Here is a 19,334-nt window from a genome sequence, read left to right on the forward strand (position 1 = left end):
GAATCAAGTTGTCGTTAGGCAAGTTTCAATACAAGGTAGTAAACATAGCTATGTGATCAGACCCTATTCTAGTGGATAATAGCATTTTATATTATTGTTTATTCAGGTCAACCTAAGCATTGCAACGCTGTCTTCAAATACAAACTGAGGCAAATGTAAGGGAGACTATTTAAAAACAAAAATCAATGTCCAGCCTTTAATGTAATGCAGTGATGCCTGGAGTTTGTTGCGCTGTCGGCCAGGGATAGGAGCGGGTCGGGTCCGCTGTGTGGAGAAGGCTCTTCCGAATGTCGCAGTGTGCCTGGAGTTTTCTCTACGGAGGAAAATGTTCCTCTGAATGTTTTCTGAAGGCTCTTTTTGATGTGATTTTCCATGCAGTTTGGTCTTCAGAGGTTCCTCTGAAGGTTTTGATGTGCCTGGAGTTGGGACTTCGAGGGAAATGGCTGTTATGGAAGATCTTTTTTAAACTTGCCTGCAGTTTTCTCATCCATGGAAAAGGCACACCAGTAAGTTTTATCTTGCCTGGTTTACTTTTAACCTCCAGTTATTTGCTCAGATAAGCGTGGAGGACCTTTGGCCAGAGGTAGAAGTGGGCCAGTGCCGATTTCGTAAAGTGAAGGGAGGGTTTTTCCAAGTGGTCTCTAATGTCTCTGTGCGCCATTTAAAAAAAAATTGGTGGTGGGGGCAATAATTAATGGCCGGAAACGGCACGTAATCACTTTTTAACGTAATCACTTTTTAACAGATATTTTAACGTAATATCTGGCGCCAAACACTCTGGCCCAAACATTGGGGAAAATTAGAACTGTCCATCCACACCAAAAAAGGTCACTGGGCGTCAATTTGATGGGGAAAATAGGGGCCTATGTATCACAAGTGGTGACACAACAGCTTGTCATTTGGGTAGAGCACGCCTGGCGGATTAGAGCGAGGTACAGATGGAGCTGTGGCTTTGCATAGCCTCGGCTGGGGACTTGGTTCAGTATGTTCCAGGCTATGTATATGTTTTTGTGGTTTAGCGTTTCCCTATTTTAAATTGGTATCAAGTTGCTTCAAGCTAAGCTCCCTTCGACTTGCCCTGTGTGAATGAGTGAGTGTACTGTAAGTGTTCAATCCTCGGGTTATTTTTGATACCAACCAGCTCCATTTGATAACATTACCAATAGCTAAAGGTTTGGTTTACAAAGTCCCCAGCTGGCCCCAGTGGATAGTGGGTCAATTTACTGAAGTGAAAAGGTCACATTTTGCTCCACAGGTTTGTTCAGTCTGATGGGTCAGGTGGGTGTTGCAGGCAGCCCCACGTGACAGCCTTTCAAACTACTGCAAACGTCAGGCTTCCCTGTGTCAGCACAGCGTGTAGCAGCCTCTTCACGGAGTCACAGATCTTGGCTTCATGTCCCACTCCAGCGACTTGAGTCCATAATCCAGGCTAACACTACAGGGAATTGCTGAGGGAGCGCTGCACTGTCGGAAGTGCCGTCTTTCAGATGAGACGTTAATCCGAGGCCCCGTCTCCCCTCTCAGATGGAAGTAAAAGGTCCCATTTAGAAGAACAGCAGCAGAGTTATCCGTGGTGTCCTGACCAATATTTATCCCTCAATCAACATCACTGAAAAAGATGATCTGGTCATATGGGATCTTCAAAAGTACTTCATTGGCTGTAAAGCGCTTTGGGGCTTCCTGAGCTGGTGAAAGGCTAAATAAATACAAGTCTTTTCTTTTCCTTTTTTCTCTCCCAACTGAACACAGACGTAAAATCCATTTACCACACGATATATTTCACAAGTGCCAGCTGTTTGCCAGAGGTGCATTCTAACCCTTACCAAATGCAGCTGGTGTGTTTTAAGTGTGTGCACAGCTGGGACAGGAAGGGCGGCAGTTTGCAAGGGGACTGAAAGGCTTGTACGTGAGCTGGCAACCTGCACGGCCAGACTTAACAAAGCAGTTGAGCAGAATGTGACCCTTTCAGCTGAGAAATATTTATCTTGACAAGAGTGAAGGGGAGGGTGAGTTCCAAAGTAAATGGGCAGGAGATTTACTGCTGACTGCTCCAGCTCCGAGTTCATTTCACATATTCGTTGCAATTTACTTTGGTTCCGCTCTAGTGTCAGCTGTGGCTCAGTGGGCAGCACACTCGCCTCTGAGTCAGAAGGTTGTGGGTTCAAGTCTAAGGTGACACTCCAGTGTAATGCTGAGGGAGTGCTGCACTGTCGGAGATGCTGTCTTTTGGATGAGATATTAGACCAAGTCTGCCCTCTCAAGTGCGCGTAAAAGATTCTATGGCCACTATTTCGAAGAAGAGCAGGGAAATTATCCCTGATGTCCTGCCCAATATTTATCCTTCAATCAACATATCAAAAACAGATTTTCTGGTCATTATCACATTGCTGTGTGTGGGAGCTTGTTATGCGCAAGTTGACTGCTGTGTTTCCCACATTACAACAGTGGTGTCCGGTGGTTGTGAAAGGCGCTATATAAATGCAAGTCTTTCTTTGTTCATATTGGAATTTAGATGCAATTTCAGGGAAACTTTTCAAAGTGGTTGCGATCTGGAATGCACTGCCTGAAAGAGTGATGGAAGCAGATTCAATAGTAACTTTCAAAAGGGAAATGGATGAATAATTAATAAGGAAGAAAAATGCAGGACTTTGGGGATAGGGGTGTGGGACTAATTGGATAGCTTTCAGAGAGCCAGCACGGCCACGATGTATGATTCTGTGCTGTATGATTCTATGATAGTGATTTGTTTTTAAGCACTGTTTCATTACTGCCATTTGAAAGAGTGGGAACATTTAATTGACAGGAGCCCAGCTACAGGCCAGCCACGATCTCATTGAATGGCAAAGCAAGCTCGAGGGGCCAGCTGGCCCACTCCTGTTCCTCTGACAGGCGAGAAAGTATGGGGACCGAAGGACTCCCAGAAAGGCAATGGGGAATCAAAGTCATTCGCGTTGAAAGGATGTGACAGCGGGAAACCCGTCATTCCAAATAAGTGACTGCTCTATTGTGGGGGATATCTGCCTAAGCAGGCCCTTAAACCATGGCTGGGTGTGTGAAAGTGAGAGATGAGTACAGGGCAGGCAATGAGAGTTTTATTTCAAGCTTCTGTTGCCAAGTTGAACACTGAGTGACAGCAGCCTGTGTAAAGCAGCCACAAGAGACAGAATGAGAAACCACAAGACCCATGTTTCTGCATGGCTGGCTGTCTGGTCGGAAACAGTGCTCAGTAATAGCTGGCTGTAGTGGCGTGTGGTGCTGGGGATCTGGGCCGCCTCTGATCGAGCTGACCCTGGACCAGTTCAGCAGCGCTGTCTGCGCTGAAGAAACATTAACCCATTTGAAAGGAAACGCACTGTTAGCTCGCGTGTTTCAGCCCGATGCCAGGGGCTGCCTCGCCTGCGCATTGTGGCACTAGGAGCGGTGCCCCTCCGATTGCCAGCGCCCCGCGAGCGCAATTTTTGGCCGCAGTGACTCCTCCTTGTGCGCATGCGATCCGGTCGCGCATGCGCATTGGGGATAGACCAGGAAGCCGGAAGTGGGGCCGAAACGCATCACGTGGCGCTGGAGTGTGAGCCTGCCGCGGTCTGGGCCATCCATCGAAAGTCAATGGTTATATCAATGGAGCCGCCAGCACTCTCGCCTGGAGTATTGCCCCGATTATCGACACGGACATTTTCGGTGCCTTCTGTGGGGGAGAAAATCAGAGGTGGAAAGAGAGAGAGGGGCAGAGAGAGAGAGAGGGAGACAGAGAGAGAGAGGGGCCGAGAGAGGGAGGGGGCAGAGAGAGAGGGGTTAGAGAGAGAGAGGGAGGAGGCAGAGAGAAAGAGAGGGGGCAGAGAGAGAGAGGGAGCAGAGAGAGGGAGGGGGCAGAGAGGGAGGGGGCAGAGAGAGAGAGAGAGAGGCAGAGAGGGGGCAGAGAGAGAGAGGGGGGTAGAGAGAGAGAGGGGGTAGAGAGAGAGGGAGTAGAGAGAGAGAGGGAGGAGGCAGAGAGAAAGAGAGGGGGCAGAGAGAGAGAGAGAGGGAGCAGGCAGAAAGAAAGGGAGAGATGGGAGCAGAGAGAGAGGGAGACTCGGGCAGAGAGAGAGAGACTATGGTAGAGAGAGAGAGAGAGAAACGGGGCAGAGAGAGAGAGACTGGGGAGAGAGAGAGAGAGAGAGATTGGGGCAGAGAGAGAGAGAGAGAAATTGGGGCAGAGAGAGAGAAACTAGGGCAGAGAGAGAGGGAGACGCGGGCAGAGAGAGAGAGAGACTAAGGCAGAGAGGGAGAGAGAGAGAGATTAGGGCAGAGAGGGAGGGAGAGAGGGACTGGGGCAAAGAGAGAGGGAGGGAGAGAGAGACTGGGGCAGAGAGGGAGGGAGAGAGAGAGAGACAGGTGCAGAGAGGGGGGAGAGAGAGAGAGAGACTGGTGTGGGGAAAGAGACTGGTGTGGGGAGAGAGAGGGGGTGGTGAGAAAGAGAGAGAGAGACTGGGGAGGGGGAAAGAGGGAGGGGGAAAACATAGAAACTAGGTGCAGGAGTAGGCCATTTGGCCCTTCGAGCCTGCACCGCCATTCAATGAGTTCATGGCTGAACATGCAATTTCAGTACCTCATTCCTGCTTTCTCGCCATACCCCTTGATCCCCCTAGTAGTAAGGACTACATCTAACTCCTTTTTGAATATGTTTAGTGAATTGGCTTCAACAACTTTCTGTGGTAGAGAATTCCACAGGTTCACCAGAAGTTTCTCCTCATCTCAGTCCTAAATGGTTTACCCCTTATCCTCAGACTGTGACCCCTGGTTCTGGACTTCCCCAACTTTGGGAACATTCTTCCTGCATCTAACCTGTCTAAACCCATCAGAATTTTAAACGTTTCTATGAGATTCCGCCCTCATTCTTCTGAACTCCAGTGAATACAAGTCCAGTTGATCCAATCTTTCTTGATATGTCAGTCCTGCCATTCCGAGAATCAGTCTGGTGACCCTTCGCTGCACTCCCTCAATAGCAAGAATGTCCTTCCTCAAGTTAGGAGACCAGAACTGTACACAATACTCCAGGTGTGGCCTCACCAAGGCCCTGTAAAAATGTAGTAACATCTCCCTGCCCCTGCACTCAAATCCCCTCGCTATGAAGGCCAACATGCCATTTGCTTTCTGAACCGCCTGCTGTACCTGCATGCCAACCTTCAATGACTGATATACCATGACACCCAGGTCTCATTGCACCTCCCCTTTTCCTAATCTGTCACCATTCAGATAATAGTCTGTCTCTCTGTTTTTACCACCAAAGTGGATAACCTCACATTTATCCACATTATACTTCATCTGCCATGCATTTGCCCACTCACCTAACCAATCCAAGTCACTCTGCAGCATCATAGCATCCTCCTCGCAGCTCACACTGCCACCCAACTTAGTGTCATCCGCAAATGTAGAGACACTACATTTAATCCCCTCGTCTAAATCATTAATGTACAATGTAAATAGCTAAGGCCCCAGCACAGAACCTTGCGGTACCCCACGAGTCACTGCCTGCCATTCTGAAAAGTACCCATTTACTCCTACTCTTTGCTTCCTGTCTGACAACCAGTTCTCAATCCACGTCAGCACACTACCCCAATCCCATGTGCATTAACTTTGCACATTAATCTCTTGTGTGGGACCTTGTTGAAAGCCTTCTCAAAGTCCAAATATACCACATCAACTGGTTCTCCCTTGTCCACTCTACTGGAAATATCCTCAAAAAATTCCAGAAGATTTGTCAAGCATGATTTCCCTTTCACAAATCCATGCTGACTTGGACCTATCATGTCACCTCTTTCCAAATGCGCTGCTATAACATCCTTAATAATTGATTCCATCATTTTGCCCACTACTGATGTCAGGCTAACTGGTCTATAATTCCCTGTTTTCTCTCTCCCTCCTTTTTAAAAATGTGTTGTTACATTGGCTACCCTCCACTCCATAGGAACTGATCCAGAGTCTATGGAATGTTAGAAAATGATTGTCAATGCATCCGCTATTTCCAAGGCCACCTCCTTATGTACTCTGGCCTTGGGGATTTATCGGCCTTCAATCCCATCAATTTCCCCAACACAATTTCCCGACTAATAAGGATTTCCCTCAGTGCCTCCTTCTTACTAGACCCTCTGACCCCTTTTATATCTGGAAGGTTGTTTGTGTCCTCCTTAGTGAATACCGAACCAAAGTACTTGTTCAATTGGTCTGCCATTTCTTTGTTCCCCGTTATGACTTCCCCTGATTCTGACTGCAGGGGACCTACGTTTGTCTTTACTAACCTTTTTTTCTTTACATATCCATAGAAGCTTTTGCAGTCCATTTTAATGTTCCCTGCAAGCTTCCTCTCGTACTCTATTTTCCCTGCCCTAATCGAACCCTTTGTCCTCCTCTGCTGAGTTCTAAAATTCTCCTAATCCCTGGGTTCGCTGCTATTTCTGGCCAATTTGTATGCCACTTCCTTTTCTTTAATACTATCCCTGATTTCCCTTGAAAGCCACGGTTGAGCCACCTTCCCTTTTTTATTTTTACGCCAGACAGCGATGTACAATTCTTGTAGTTCATCCATGCGGTCTCTAAATGTCTGCCCCTTAAGTATCATTTGCCAATCTATCCTAGACAATTCATGCCTCTTACCTTCAAAGTTGCCCTTCCTTAAGTTCTGGACCATGGTCTCTGAATTAACTGTTTCATTCTCCATCCTAATGTAGAATTCCACCATATTATGGTCACTCTTCCCCAAGGGGCCTCGCACAACGAGATTGCTAATTAATCCTCTCTCATTACACAACACCCAGTCTAAGATGGCCTCCCCCTAGTTGGTTCCTCGACATATTGGTCTAGAAAACCATTCCTTATGCACTCCTGGAAATCCTCCTCCACTGTATTGCTTCCAGTTTGGTTAGCCCAATCTATATGCATATTAAAGTCACCCATGATAACTGCTGCACCTTTATTGTATGCACCCCTAATTTCCTGTTTGATGCCCTCCCCAACATCACTACTACTGTTTGGAGGTCTGTAAACAACTCCCACTAACGTGTTTTGCCCTTTGGTGTTCTGCAGCTCTACCCATATAGATTCCACATCATGCAAGCTAATGTCCTTCCTAATAAACCTGTTAACAATCTGTGACCCACATACAATGCCCCATCGATAGCAGGGCGGCTTGGGGGCCAGGTCAGGAACTTGTTGCGGGGAGCTCATGAATCTAAGGGGGAGGGGAGGCGGTGAGAGAAGTCTTAAAACGTGAGAGTGAGTTCTGTTCCAAGTGAGCTCTATGCTGTCTGGAGAAATTGTTAGAATGGCTCGAATTACACTTTGCAAAGTCACTGATTACCTCGGCAGGCGGTTCTAATTACACATTCCAGAGAAACTGCTGAGCGGGACCTGACCCATCCACCTCCATGGCACGAACCTGGTATTGCAGTACTTCCAGGAACGGTGCAGTGGCTCTAGGCCTTTTGGCTAAGAGCATTGGCGCAGAGTGATCCTTGGCGTGTGCAAGGTGACCTCTGGCGTTTGTGATTTGACAAAGAATTGGAACGATTGGCTACGAATTTCAAAAAAAAAAGGGGACCAATCAGCAATCAGGACTTCTGATCAATAGGACCCAATCAGAGCTTTAGGTGTTACAAATAAACATGTCCATTTCTGAATGGTCTGCGTTTCCAAGTGGAGCGGATATTGAGGATGAGGATCGCAGCCTCAAGATGTGAGCTGAAATGGCGGCGTTGGCGTTATTTGACATTTGTTTTTACAAAACAACACATTTTCTTAACAGTTCTGAACCACGTGTTTCACTTGTAATGAAATCCAATTGGTGACATTTTGGGATTCCCCCACCAGGTGAATGTAGCGCGTTTCCTCCAGGCTGCAGTCGGGGGAAGGTGACGCAATCGCGGCCTGTCCTTGACCCGAACTTAAGGCGAAGGGTCAAAGTTTGCTGAGAATTTTGATCCTAACACAAATATTTGTTCTACAGTTCATTTAAAGTACTGATGCAAAGAGTTTTACAATGACGTCGAAGAGTACAAGCTGGATCAGGCAGATGCACTGCAAGCTGGAGAAGTACTCAATGTGGCCAAGTTCATACGCAGTCACCGGTTAGATTTCCCCACGTTAGCAATGCAACGTTCACGTTCGATTTGTCCACAACATTCCACAAGAGACAGAATTACATTAGGGTGACAGACAATGTAAACATTCAGGAGGAACTGCCCTTTAAGGGTAACGGAACCAAGACGGGTTGATGAATTTAAGATACAGATAATCCAATGGAACAGCCTCGAGGGGATGAATGGCCTACTTCTGTTCCTATGTCCCTCTGCTCCTAAAGCATTCTGCGCCAGTGCTGCGGGCTGGAGAATGATGTTCTGCCAAGGCTCCCACTGCACATCTGTCAATAAGCTCCGGTACAACGAAAGGTGTGCTCTTGCCAAAGTATTGCAGAGACCTTCAAACCCAGGCAGGCATCAAAATGAGGCAAAGACTGACAAATGCAGCTGGGTAGGCGGGCCTTCCCCACAGCACCTGGATATACGGGTTCAGCCCTCCTTCCACACTAGACTACAGCCGTCAGGCGCACGCAGCTCCCACATGGGTAGAATGAAGGATCCCTCCCCACATTGCTAACCAGGAAGAGGTGACTGCAGTTATCTCAGCCACTGGACTGTCCTTCACTAGGTTACTAGGTTCACTAGAGAAACGCTCTCTGAAAATGAAACAGCCAAATGAGAGATCATAATAAATAATTTATCCCCCTCCCCCTCAAAAAGGTGGAAGGTACCATTTCCGTTCTCAGCCGCCGTGCGTGGTTGTAATACCTGCCCAATGTCTCGGTGTTAGGCATGGTGACGCTGCTGCTCATAAACCTGACTCTTTGCCAGTCAAACTGCGAACAGAGTGAGTATTGTTCCAGGCGCAAAAGACCTCTAGCTTACAGGAGAGAAACACAATGTTGCTTTGCAAACTGCCAACCTATTCTGAAATGGGTTGTGTGTGGGTTCAGGCCATTTTAAAATTGCAGCTTCGAGACAAAAGGTGTGAAGTGGTGTTCCACGGGAATCTGCGCTGTTATTCTGCATTTCCACAAACGATTTCAACTCTGGAATTGGGAGAAAAATTTCAAATATTTGCAGGTGACACCAAATTGGAGGCTATATTTAATCGTAAAAAAGACTGGCATTAATATACTTGGAGAATGAAAATGTAAATGGAAAAATTAATTTTAATATCAGGCGGTGCATTTTGGTAGTAAGACTAAGGTGGCTACATAATCCTTGGAAAATAAGAGTCTAAATGGTGTAGAGGAGCAAAGGGATCTCGGGCACATATACACAAATTACCAGAAGTAGCCACGCAGGTTAATAGGGTCATAAATAAGCAAACCACGCGCTTAATTTCTAGAGGGATAGAACTGTAAAGCAGGGAAATTACGTTCAACTTGTATAGAACCTTGGTTAGACCACAACCTGTGAACTATTCTGGTCTCCATATTATAGAAAAGATATAGAGGCACTGACAACAGTGCAAACAGATTCGGTGGAGAGGGAGTGGGACCTGGCGTGCGCCAGGGAGCTGCCAGTGTGGTTCGGCGGTAATGTGGTGAGTACATTGTAGACATGGCCTTCCTGATCTTACACACAAACTGCCGGACACATGCCACAATTCTGACAACATGTTCGGTGGGAAAGTGCACAAAAACAGACCTCCTCTTGCATGGGCTTCAGAGTTTGGTCACAGGAACAGGAGTCGGCCATTCAGCCCCTCGAGCCTGTTCGGCCATTCAGTGAGATCATGGTCTCACTATCGCTGTCTGGTCGGCGCCGATAATTGGAGGATGTGATATAACGGGAACCGTGGCTAGCCGATCGTCCCCTGTGTTACAGGGCACGGTGCACTGGACGCTACAATTTGCCCTTTTGCAGAATATACCACTTTGAAGGTGCATTTCCCTCATTGTGATATACCTCGGTGATGAGATTGCTTGAGCTTTCGTGGGTTATGACGCTCAGATGATGTCACTTGAATGCTGTCACTCTGCATCAGATCATTGCGTCATGAGCTGTATGACGTCATGTTGCTCTCGGGCCAATCCGAGGATCAGATCCGAACCCCTGCAAGGGTTGAGTTTGAGTAGAGCTGGTGATTATTGCAATACCTCGGTGACAGGATTCGGAGCGGACACCTCACTTTCCTGACCTGGCCACTACACATGGCCATTGATAAAATATACCAACATTTTTAACTGGCTGAAGGTAAGGCCGCCAACGGTGGAGCTAAGGAACCAAGGGTCGCGCAAAAGTCCGGAATTGAAGGAAGGCAGAGTTGTCGGAGTGCTGTAAAGCTGGCGGAGGTACAGGGATAGGGAGGGTCGAGGCTATGGAGGGAGTTGAACATGTGGATGATCATTTTAAAATCGAGGCATTGCTGAACCAGGAGCCAATGTAGGCGAGTGAGTACAGGGGTGATCGGACTTGGTGTGAGTGAGGGTAGGGACAGCAGATGTTTAGATATTTACCGAGTGTGGAGGCAACAGTTGCATGGATGAGGGTTTCAGCAGCAGATGAGCTGAGGCAGGGACGGAGATGGGATATTACAGAAGGTGCAGATAGGTGGCCTTGGTGATGGAGATATGGGATCGGAAGCTGGGACACTGAGGTTGCGAGCAGTCTGGTCCAGCCTCAAACCATGGACAATGGCTTAGAACAGAGAAGACTAAGTGGTGATTGGATAAACGTGTTGAAAATCTTGAAATGTTTTGCTAGAGTAAATAAGGAGCGAAGGTGATTGGCCACAAGAGGAAACACAATTGTATGCAGCGAGTTGTGATCTGCAATGCACTTCCTGAAAGGGTGGTGGAATAACTTTCAAAAGGGAATTGCATAAATACTTGGAAAGGAATAAAAAGTTGCAGGGTTATGGGGAAACAGCCGGTGAGTGGAACTTATTGGGAAGCTCTTTCACAGAGCCGGCACTGTGGGCAGAATGCCTTCCTTCTGTGCTGTACAATCCATTATTCTATAGATATAAGATTAAATATAGCAGCTTTAGGGCAATAGATATACGATTAAATATAGCAGCTTTAGGACAATAGATATACGATTAAATATAGCAGCTTTGGAACAATAGATATACGATTAAATATAGCAGCTTTGAACAATAGATATACGATTAAATATAGCAGCTTTAGGACAATAGATATACGATTAAATATAGCAGCTTTGGGACAATAGATATACGATTAAATATAGCAGCTTTAGGGCAGAGAGCATGAGGATGTTTACAAAGGGTTCGGAGGCTGTGGATGCAGTGCAGCAGTTAGTGATTGAAGCAGAGAATAGGTTAGAAAGCTTGTTGAATGAAAGTGATGAAGGGTTATGGAAGAGGCAGCTGCATGAGATTCAGACGATGGCTCGTCTACAGAATGAACACCAATCGGACCTGGTTGGGCCCACGGCCTGTTTCCGTGCTGTCATTCCGATATCACTCTAACTGTGGCATGTAAATGTTACAGACCAGTGCAAACTATGGCGTGCAGTAGAGACAGTGGATGGAGGTACAATTTAGCAGAAGGATTTCGATCCGTTAAACAGTCAGATAAGGGACATTTCACACTCAGCAGCTGTCTGTACTCCGTCGCACTGGGATGGGCTGGGATTTACACGCGCCTCGGGTAACTTGGCAAAGGACAGAGAGCGAATAGACTCATCATTTTCACAATCCGGTTAAAATATTAAACAATTAAAGGCAAACAATGAACGGATAGAGAGATGGCAGCACATTTCAGAGACTAATAGCGCACTCAGCAACCTGTCGTGTCATTTCGGGGAAGAAGGAATGAAGACAACAGAAAGCAAACCCGCAGAGCATGTCCCAAGATCAAACCAGGTCTTTGTCAGGCCCCACTTGGAGCCCCGGCTTCACGCTCCAGTAACTAGAGGGCCGCCCAATTAATCGAGCTGGGAAATGGTGTCGAGTCCGGATAACCAGCTTTCAGCATTGATCTGCGGAGACTAAGGTGTGAGGAGAGTGGCAAATGATGGAGGTGGAACATTCACAGATCAATGAGACGGAACTTACCCGCTTTGCAATTCAAAGGCAGAAAAAACACAAGCAGGTATCAAGCAATGAATTGTTAGGAAGGACATTCTCCGAGAAGGATTAATACTTGGCATTAATTCCAGGTAATCCGGACATTAAACGTTCCCACACCTTGTGTGTTATACAGTCTGACCCTGTGTAATATACAGTCCCACCCTGTGTAATATACAGTCTGACCCTATGGATTATACAGTCTCACCCTGTGTATTATACAGTCTGACCCTGTGTATTATACAGTCTCACCCTGTGTATTGTATAGTCCCACCCTGTGTATTACACGGTCCGACACTATTATACAGTCCCACCCTGTGTATTATACAGTCTGACCCTGTGTATTCTACATTCCGACACTGTGTATTCTACAGTCTCACCCTGTGTATTATACAGTCTGACCCTGTGTATTATACAGTCCCACCCTGTGTATTATACAGTCTGACCCCGTGTATTATACAGTCCCACCCCGTGTATTATACAGTCCCACCCCATGTATTATACAGTCTAACCCCGTGTATTATACAGTTCCACCCTGTGTATTATACAGTCTGACCATGTGTATTATACAGCACCACCCTGTGTATTATACAGTCTGACGCTGTGTATTATACAGCCCCACCCTGTGTATTATACAGCCCCACTCTATTATACAGTCCGACCCTGTGTATTATACAGTTCCACCCTGTGTATTATACAGCCCCATCCTGTGTATTATACTGTCTGACCCTGTGTATTATACGGTCTTACCCTGTGTATTATACAATCCCACCCTGTGTATTATACAGTCCCACCCTGTGTATTATACAGTCCCACCCTGTGTATTATACAGTCGCACCCTGTGTATTATACAGTCTCACACTGTATTATACAGTCTGACCCTGTGTATTATACAGTCCCACCCTGTGTATTATACAGTCTGACCCTGTGTATTATACAGTCTGACCCTGTGTATTATACAGTCCCATCCTGTGTATTGTACAATCTGACCCTGTGTATTATACAGTCTGACCCTGTGTATTATACAGCCCCACCCTGTGTATTATACAGTCTGACCGTGTGCATTATACAGTCCCACCCTGTGTATTATACAGTCTCACCCTGTGTATTATACAGTCTGACCCTGTGTATTACACAGTCTGACCCTGTGTACTATACAGTCCCACCCTGTGTATTATACAGTCCCACGCTGTGTATTATTCAGTCCCAGCCCATGTATTATACAGTCCCACCCTGTGTATTATACAGTCCCACCCTGTGTATTATACTGTCTGACCCTGTGTATTATACGGTCTTACCCTGTGTATTATACAATCCCACCCTGTGTATTATACAGTCCCACCCTGTGTATTATACAGTCCCACCCTGTGTATTATACATTCGCACCCTGTGTATTATACAATCTGACCCTGTGTATTATACAGTCTGACCCTGTGTATTATACAGCCCCACCCTGTGTATTATACAGCCCCATTCTGTATTATACAGTCCGACCTTGTGTATTATACAGTTCCACCCTGTATTATACAGCACCACACTGTATTATACAGCCCCACCCTGTGTATTATACAGTCCCACCCTGTGTATTATACAGTCCCACCCTGTGTATTATACAGTCTGACCCTGTGTATTACACAGTCTCACCCTGTGTATTACACAGTCTGACCCTGTGTATTATACAGTCTGACCCTGTATTATACAGTCCCACCCTGTGTATTATACAGTCCTACCCTGTGTATTATAGAGTCCGACCCTGTGTATCATACAGTCCCACCCTGTGTATCATACAGTCCATCCCTGTGTATTATACAGTCCCACCCTGTGTATTATACAGTCCCACCCTGTGTATTATACAGTCTTAGCCTGTGTATTACACTACTGCACACCCAGTGTGAACCTAAGCAAGGTTATTTTAACGAGACAGTCAATGATTAAACTAAATGTAATCTCTCTCCTTCCAATATTTTCTTAAACAATCATTGATTGTGATATTACCGAGTGCAGTTTGATATCAGACTAATATTGGAGATTCAGGCCCATTGGACCAGGTGGATGTCATTACAGACCCTTTACTTCAATGCCTGACATACTTCTGCTAAGCGTTTTAATAAAGAGTTGGCCTATTCTAGGTAGGAGTATGACATGTGTTCCTTCCTGTTAAATATTCTTCATGCTTATCCGCAATTGCTGAATGTTGGTTTTGAGGAACAGACTAGCTGTTTGTTCACCAACTGTTCTCAATTGGCGGTGACTGTCACTCAACATCAGGGCTTGCATCAATTCAAATTAGCCTTGCTAATACAAGTTTCACAAACCTTGGCATTGCACACAACTGCAGATATACACAGACATTTCTCCCCCACCTATGCAGTTACACATATGTGTGCAGTTGTGCACGTATATCCACACATACGCTGCACACCCATCATGCCCTGTGCTCGCTGTCCTACATTGACTCACGGTTAAGGAATGTCTCAATTTCAAAATTCTCATCCTAGTTTACAAATTCATCCATGGCCTCGCCTCTCCCTATCTCTGTAATTTCCTCCAGCCCCACAATCCTCCGACATGTCTGCACTCCTTTAATTCTGCCCTCTTGAGCATCCCTGATTATAATCACTCAACCATCGGTGGCCGTGCCTTCAGCTGCCTGGGCCCCAAGCTCTGGAACTCCCTGTCTAAACCTCTCCACTTCTCTACCTCTCTTAACTCCTTTAAAACACTCCTTAAAACCTACCTCTTTAACCAAGCTTTTGGTCACCTGCCAAGATTTCTTCTCATGTGGCTCGTTGTTAAGTTTGTCTGTTTTGTCTTATAACACTGCTGTGAAGCGCCTTGGGACATTTTACTTCGTTAAAGGTGCTATATAAATAGAAGTTGTTGTTGTTGTTTTTAAATATAATGCCCAGATTGTCGTGGGTGCAGCTACATATGTATACCATTTTCTGATGAAAGGTCATTACCTCAAACAAGCCCAACTGCGGGAACTACAGAGGAATCTGCCTGCTGTCAACCACTGGGAAAGTGATAAAGTGATCGCAAGAATCCTCCTCAATTGTCTTCTTCCTGTGGCTGAAGAGCTCCTCCAGAGTCACAATGCGCATTTTGTCCACTAAGGGGCACTACAGACATGATCTTCACCGCGTGGCAGATGCAAGAGAAATGCAGGGAACAGCACCAACCCTTGTACATGGCCTTCTTTGACCTCACAAAAGCCATCGACACTGTCAACCATGAAGGATTATGGAAAGTCCTCCTCAGATTCGGCTGACCTCAAAAGTTTGTCACCATCCTGACCAATGGATCCACCATAGACCCATTCCACGTCCAGACCGGGATCAAGCCATTTAGGACCGAGATGAGGGGAAACTTCTTCACCCAGAGAGTGGTGAACCTGTGGAATTCTCTACCACAGAAAGTTGTTGAGGCCAATTCACTAAATATATTCAAAAAGGAGTTAGATGAAGTCCTTACAACTAGGGGGATCAAGGGGTATGGCGAGAAAGCAGGAATGCGGTACTGAAGTTGCATGTTCAGCCATGAACTCATTGAATGGCGGTGCAGGCTAGAAGGGCCGAATGGCCGACTCCTGCACCTATTTTCTATGTTTCTATGTTTCAAGCAAGGTTGCGTCATCGTGCCAACCCGCTTCTTGATCTTCCTCACTGCAATGCTGCATCTCACCCTCAGCAAGCTGGAGTGGAGCTAAATTACAGGACAAACGGGAATCTGTTCAACCTCCATTGCCTCCAGGCCAGATCCAAGGTCGCCCCATCCTCTGTCATTGAACTACAGTATGCAGATGATGCCTGCGTCTGCGCACACTCAGAGGCCGAACTCCAAACCATCGTCAACACCTTCACCGAGGCGTACGAGAGCATGGGCCTTACACTAAACATCTGTAAGACAAAGGTGCCTCTACCAACCTGCCTCCCCCATACAGCATTGCCTCCCTGTTATCAAAATCCACCTTGGACAACATGCACCATTTCCCATACCTCGGGAGCCTACTGTCAACAAGGGCAGACATCGACGACGAGGTCAAATACTACCAGTGCAGCCTTTGGTCGCCTGAGGAAGAGAGTATTTGAAGACCAGGACTTTAAACCCAGTACCAAGCTCATGGTCTACAGAGCAGTTGTGATTCCTGCGCTCCTATATGGCTCAGAGACAGCAGGCACCTGAAAACACTGGAGAAGTACCACTAATGCTGCCTGTGCAAGATCCTGCAAATCCACTGGCAGGATAGGTGCACCAACGTCAGTATTCTCGTTCAGGCCAACATCTCTAGCATCGAAGCATTGACCACGCTCCATTGATCAGCTCCATTGGATGGGCCACATCGTCCGCATGCCTGACACGAGACTCCCAAAACAAGCGCTCTACTCAGAGCTCCGACACGGCAAGCGAGCCCCAGGTGGGCAGAGGAAACACTTCAAAGACACCCTCAAATCCTCTTTGAAAAAATGTAACATCCCCACCAACACCTGGGGATCCCTGGCCCAAGACTGCCCAAAGTGGAGGAAAAGCATCTGGGAGGGCGCTGAACACCTCGAGTCTCTTCGCCGAGAGCAAGCTGAAGCCAAGTGTCGACAGCGGAGGGAGCGCACAGCAACCGAGGCTCCCCCACCCACTCTTTCCATCAACGACTGTCTGCCCCACCTGTGACAGAGACTGGCGATCCTGCATTGCACTGTACAGTCACCTGAGAACTCATGTTAGGGTGGAAGCAAGTCATCCTCGACTCTAAGGGACTGCCTATGACGATGACACCATTTTCTGATGAAAGGTCGTTAACTCTATTCCTCTCTCGCTCTCTCTGCTGACCTGCTGAGTATTTCCAGAATTTCTGGTTTTATTTCAGATATCGAGCATCCGCAGTTTTTTGCATTTGTTCTGGTACACATGCGCATCTCTGTGCTCACCATATACAGATAATAAATACTATGTTCGCCCACGGGCACGATGCTTGATATTCGGATGTTCAGTTGACTTAGGTGGTCACTCCCGCCCAATGAATACTTGTATTTATAAACCACCTTTGATGTAAAGGTTCCCAGGCGCTATGTAAACAGGGGAAGAGGCGGGCACCGAGTCTGAGCTGGGGAAAGATTCGACCCCAGGGAGAGATGGAATAAGGCAGAGGCGTGCCTGATGGACAAGGCTCTGTCACTGCGGGTGTGAGCACAGTCGGAAGTGCAGCAATTGGGTAGGGCTGGAGTTAGTCAAAGAGATAGGGTGGGAAAGGCCAGGGGGAGATGTGTAAATGCAGACACGGATGGTAAAGTCAATGCGGGGAGCCAGTGGAGGCCTTTGAAGACGGCTGATTATTATGCAGGCTTTCAATATCGGTCTTTCACCTGCAGCCCAGGTGAGGACACGACAGACAGAGTTTGAACATGCTGGGGTTTATGCAGACCAGAGAGCAGGGGCAGGTCCAGCCCCAAGCCTACAATGGCATGGGTCATGGCTGGAAGGTCCAGCAATGGTGACAGTGAGGAGGGACAGAATGAGTTAAGGTCACAGCTGGAAGGTCTGATTTGGGGCATTGGTAGCACTGTTTGGAAAAAAAACCTGGCCTTCCAAAAGAAAAATAATTCGGAGCTTTGGTGCTCACAGGGTCAATGGATCTTGAAGCTGAACTCCGGGTCAAACATTACATAGAGGATATGCAACATGGGGCCTGCTCAAGGATTCGGGGAGATGGATGCATTCAGGGGCCAGGGAGCAGAACTTCCAAGTGTGATGGCTTGGATGGTGCCATTACTGAACTGAAGAAAGCTAGCCAAGTAGGGTATGGCAGCTTAGTGCTATTGATACTGGACTAGCAACCCAGAGGTCGAGAATTCAACTCCCACAATGGGACATTGTGAAATTGTATTGAATAAATCTGGACATTTGCAGGCTAGCATCGAGGGAAACTGAGAATGAATGCTGCCGCAGTGCCGTTCACCATTGCCTTTCAGAGAACATAGTAACAAGAGTGGGCCATTCCATCCCTTGAGCCTGTTCTGCCATCCAAATAGACCATTCCTGATCTGTATCTCCTCTGCATGTGTCGGCCGTAATACCCAGCGATAATCTGTCAAGCTCAGTCTTGAAATCTTCAACTGACCTACCCTCAACAATGTTTTTTTTTGGGGGGGGGAATGGGAGGTGGGGAGATTTCCAGATTGCACACCCTTTTGTGTGATGAAGTTATTTCTGAGATACTCCCTGAATGGCCTTACTCTCATTTTAAAGTTTTGCCGCCTTGCTTTGGACTCCCCACCCCCCGAAATAGTTTATTTCTATCTACCTATAAACACCTCAATTAGATCACCCACAAGGGAATACAAGCCTCGTATATGTAATATATATGGACTTTAGCAAGGCTTTTGATAAGGTCCCGCATGGTAGACTGGTCACGAAGGTTAAAGCCCTGGGATACAGGGCAAAGTGGCAAGTTGGATCCAAAATTGGCTTGGAGGAAGGAAGCAAAGGGTAATGATTGATGGATGTTTTTGTGACTGGAAGGATGTTTCCAGTGGGGTTTTGCAGGGCTCAGTACTGGATCCCTTGCTTTTTGTGGTATACATCAATAATTTAGTTTTGAATATAGGGAGTATGATTAAGAAGTTTGCAGACGACAATAAAATTGGTTGTGTGATTGATGAGGAAAGTCATGGGCTGCAGGAGGATTTCAATCTGCTGGTCAGGTGGGCAGAGCAGTGGCGAATGGAATTTAATTCAGAGAAGTGTGAGGTGATGCATTTTGGGAGGGCTAATAATGAAAGGGTATAAACATTAAGCGGTAGGCCACTTAATAGTGTAGATGAACAAAGGGACCTTGGAGTGCTTGTCCACAGATCCCTGAAAGTAGCAGGCCAGATGGATAAAGTGGTTAAGAAGGCATACGGAATGCTTGCCTTTATTGGCCGAGGCATAGAATATAAGAGCAGGGAGGTTATGCTTAAATTGTATAATACTTTAGTTAGGCCACAGCTGGAGTACTGAGTGCAGTTCTGGTCGTCGTATTATAGGAAGGACGTGATTGCACTAGAGAGGGTGTAGAGGAGATTTACTAGGATGCTGCCTGGAATGGAGAATCTTAGTTATGAGGACAGATTGGATAGGCTGGGTTTGCTCTCATTGGAACAGAGGAGGTTGGGAGGAGACCTCATTGAGGTGTACAAAATATTGAGGGGCCTAGACATCATTTTAAGGTGGTTGGCGGAAGGTTTAGAGGGGATTTGAGGGGGGGC

At 46.8% G+C, this 19,334-nt stretch overlaps 1 protein-coding gene across 1 annotated transcript in view; it reads left to right on the forward strand.

Moving 5' to 3' along the window:
• Positions 1–406: 406 nt before the first annotated feature.
• Positions 407–19,334, forward strand: part of LOC139227753 (uro-adherence factor A-like) — a 64,977-nt gene continuing 46,049 nt past the window's right edge. The window contains exon 1 of the mRNA XM_070858750.1: positions 407–506. The gene's annotated coding sequence lies outside the window, so the exon portion shown is untranslated. The remainder of the gene's footprint in view (positions 507–19,334) is intronic.

This window comes from Pristiophorus japonicus, chromosome 17 (genome assembly GCF_044704955.1).
Source record: "Pristiophorus japonicus isolate sPriJap1 chromosome 17, sPriJap1.hap1, whole genome shotgun sequence".
Taxonomy (NCBI): Eukaryota; Metazoa; Chordata; class Chondrichthyes; family Pristiophoridae; genus Pristiophorus; species Pristiophorus japonicus.